Source organism: Trematomus bernacchii, unplaced genomic scaffold, assembly GCF_902827165.1.
Source record: "Trematomus bernacchii unplaced genomic scaffold, fTreBer1.1, whole genome shotgun sequence".
Lineage (NCBI taxonomy): Eukaryota > Metazoa > Chordata > Actinopteri > Perciformes > Nototheniidae > Trematomus > Trematomus bernacchii.
In genome coordinates, this window is record NW_022987739.1 from 19,406,442 (window position 1) to 19,410,191 (window position 3,750).

Genomic DNA, 3,750 nt, shown 5'->3' on the forward strand with positions numbered 1-3,750 from the left:
AAATGATGCCGAAGTAACAACATACTGATACCGGTTAGTAAAAACCATGAATTAATGCTTTGACAAGTCTGCAGACAGACGGCAGGTGAAAACCCTTTTAAAATGCGTGTTTTCTAAATGGAGATTCTTTTTACCCCAAGAGATGTTATTGTTAACCATGCTTTGGTATATTAAACTTAGCCTGTTCTCTGTTTTATTTTTTAGCAATAGGAAGGATGACACAAAGGAGCAGGAGAAAGACTCCTGAACAGGATGCAATAGACCATATAATTCTGGGCAGAGACAAACCCTTCCTAGAGGCCAGGTTCATCAATACGTTTAAAGGTAAGCTATTTATCTCATACAGTATGTAGTATCAAAGACCGTATAGCATTGTTTCATCAATATGGTCGAACTGGGCACACAGGGAACCCTGACCTTTTAGCCATTGCTCTTAGGCCATCAGCCTCACGTATTTTCAACAATGTACGTTTTCAGGAAATGTCTTTAAAATGTGTGCTCCTCTCATTGAAAAACAACACTGTATACCAAATCAATTGTGTCCTAAACTGCCAGACACCCGCTGTGTTTAGAGATGCTTTGACTACACTTTTGGGGAGGTTTCACAGAGCCTCTCCTCAGTGCAAGGGTTTTTTGGCAGGGTTAGCAAACTACCCGGCCCTTATTATTATATCATGAAGCCTTTTTAACCATGCATATGATCATTTATTGAAATCAAATGTGTACAACAGAACTTATGATAGCACAACATTGTCTATCCTCTCAATGTAGCCTCTTAACCTCTTAAGCACGGCGGTCCCCCCATTGGACCCCTCCCACCTTTTTGTTTTCGAGATAATGTCTCAGGGCTTCTTAACATTTATGAAACTATTAATGTGTAGCACCAGATTAACGGGAAGAATCTCAGCTAACTGAAGATATGAACCATTTTTACCAAAACAAAACACAAGTCTCATAAGAAGGGTCTAAATGACCCCTGAGCGAAAAAATTCGAACGCACTGCGGCACACAATTCAAGATAAAGATACCCTTATTACTTATCGTAGCTGCACATACAATATAGCCGATTAAAGCTGAGACTCCACTGATTATTTAGGTATAGTATCATCACTGAGCGATCCGAACTTGCGACAGGGGAAGCAAACACAGACATCACAACACGTACCTTTACAGAGCTTTTACGGCAGATCGTCTCACCGTAGCTGTCAATTAGGTCAAAAGACGTGTTCAATGGCATTAAAACGAAAAAAAAAATGTCTACAACTGTTGATCCATAGGTTGATAATGTACCTTTTAAAAAATTATTTATAATCCATAATTCCATTTTTTATGTAAAAATCGGAGCGGAAAAGTTAGCTGCTAATGGTAGCCACCAGAGTGTATGCAGCTTCCGGTTTTGGTAACGCGTCACTCTCACTCCTTATTTGTTAACGTTTTGGTGTGTATATAACTTTCCCTCGATTCCATTGGCTCTAGCGGTTATAAAGAGCTTTCATTCATCAAAATCGACCAAGGGGGGCCAGAGATAGGTCAAATCCACCCAAATGACCCCAGAAGTGGGGTTTTTTGGCAAAATCTCTCTAAAAAGGTCAAATTTCACTTGTTTTGCATCAATCTTGATACAGGGTACTTATTATATGTTGTACTTTGGATTCCTAAAGCTTTTAGTCTACTAACCCATCATCCAAGGGTAGTTTTCACTATGAGTAAAAAATAATTTTTGGACGGACACTATAATTTACAGTTTTTTACTATGTAAAATCTGAATTTTCTTTAAAATAAAAAACATCTATATTGATTCTGACTTTTCTACATCCAACTCACAGGTTTATCATTACTTTGAGAATAAAGATTATTAATTTAACCCTTTTAGAAGGGAAGATATGGTCATTTGTTCTGGGAATGTCATTTTCGAGCCTGAGACCTGAAAAACAGGCTCAGGGCTTAAGAGGTTAATTATGACAGTGCACAATAATGGTACTTTTAACTTTAAAATATAACATTTGTGTTGACATTTTACGTTTTATTTTGTATATGTTTATACATATGGCAACAAAGTACTATTGCTTTACAAGTATTTTCTAATATGTTGCAACATCTAATCTGAACATTAGATGGAACATACTGATTAAAACAGTGCTCTGATTATTTACAATGAAATTCAATTTAAAATAATGTGTCACTTCATACCAGTAAATAATCGTGAACTCACCCCTGGATATAGTCAAATCACAGCTACCCTCAACCCTAGCAGTGTTGGCATCACTATGTTAAGCGTTTCAAAGTACTGTTAACCAACACCTTTTGCATATCACTGTGGAGCTTTATTGGAGAAAGGAGTGCGTGCTGATCAAACAATTTTACTCCGTATTTACCTGCAAGGCACTTTACATGTCAGAGGCTAACTTGGATGAAGCTTATGTGTGGATAGCAGTGTTAGGCATCTAACACACTCATGGCAAATATTTACAAATAATTGGGTATAGGTAAATGTTAAATGTTAATGCATTTTTTTTGCTATTGTAGGACGTGGTGTTTTTACACGGGAATATATTGCACCGTCAACTTTTGTGGTGGAGTACCGTGGAATATTGGGTGTAAGTGAAGATCTAGATGTCAAAAATAACATCTTCTTATTCGATTTCATCTGGTCTGGAATGCACTTTTGGTGAGTTTGCTGCTTATTGATTACCTCAAATGGATAATTGACCATTACCAGATTGATGTGTTTCCTAGTGACTTCTTGTATGAATTCAGTGCTTTTCTGTCATGATACATGATGTTGTATCTGGACTATTTGTCTTGCAGTATTAATGCTTCAAAAGAGGATGGAACACTTGGACGTCTTGCAAATGATAATCACAGGAATCCAAACTGCAGAGTGAAAAAAATCGTTGTCAAGGGAACCCCACACTTGTGCCTATTTGCTGTAAAGGAAATATTTCCAGAGGAGGAGTTAACTTACAACTATGGGGATTCTGCTTGGCCCTGGCGCTTAAAGGTGAGGTTATGTTCTCTATAGGACATTGCTTAACTGACAGGGAAAAAGTGTTGCATTGTTCTTCATGGTACTACCACTCAGCTCAGTTAAGCAGATTTAATTTATTTCAGCAAAAAATGTGCAGGCCTACTGTAGGGACAGCAGTCCTTGTAAGGACAGAGGATTTTAAAACCTGTTGACATGACTAGACATTAGATCATTGCCTTCATCCAGCATGTGCACACCTCCATAACTGTTAAACCTTTGCAGCACACACGTCAGATCAAACCACTACCACGGTGACAACAATGTCTTTTGTTTGTGCTACAATTTCAGGCTCCCCGGGAAGTAGCTTCTAACCCTGAGCCCGAGAGAGATCCTCCGTTGTCCCCACAAACCAAAATGGCAAGTTGTACTTCATATCACAATCACTTTCTGTGTTGGGCTGTAGAGGGAAACAATACACTGGGCCTGTGACAGTATTGCACTTTTCTTAATGCTGTGAAAGATTAGTCACATTCCAGAAACTGAAACATATGTGTCTCTATATTATTTAAGCCATAGTTTGTTGACTGTTATTTACTGCACCATGAAAAGATAAATGCTCAGTAAGAGTTAGTAGTCGTATTTGGAACAGAGGAGCAGCGCTACCATGGCATTCATGAAACAAAATGAGGATGCCAACTTGTAATATGGTTAAAATTACAGTCCTACTGTGCTAATCAGCTTTCTTCCTGGGATGAGATATGCTGATGGCTGCTGCACACATA

At 38.2% G+C, this 3,750-nt stretch overlaps 1 long non-coding RNA gene across 1 annotated transcript; it reads left to right on the top strand.

Annotated features, from left to right (window-relative positions):
- Positions 1 to 240: 240 nt before the first annotated feature.
- On the top strand, positions 241 to 2,921 carry LOC117495405. The gene is made up of 3 exons (XR_004557178.1): positions 241 to 324; positions 2,527 to 2,668; positions 2,809 to 2,921. It is a non-coding gene; the product is annotated as an uncharacterized LOC117495405 (long non-coding RNA).
- Positions 2,922 to 3,750: the final 829 nt, after the last annotated feature.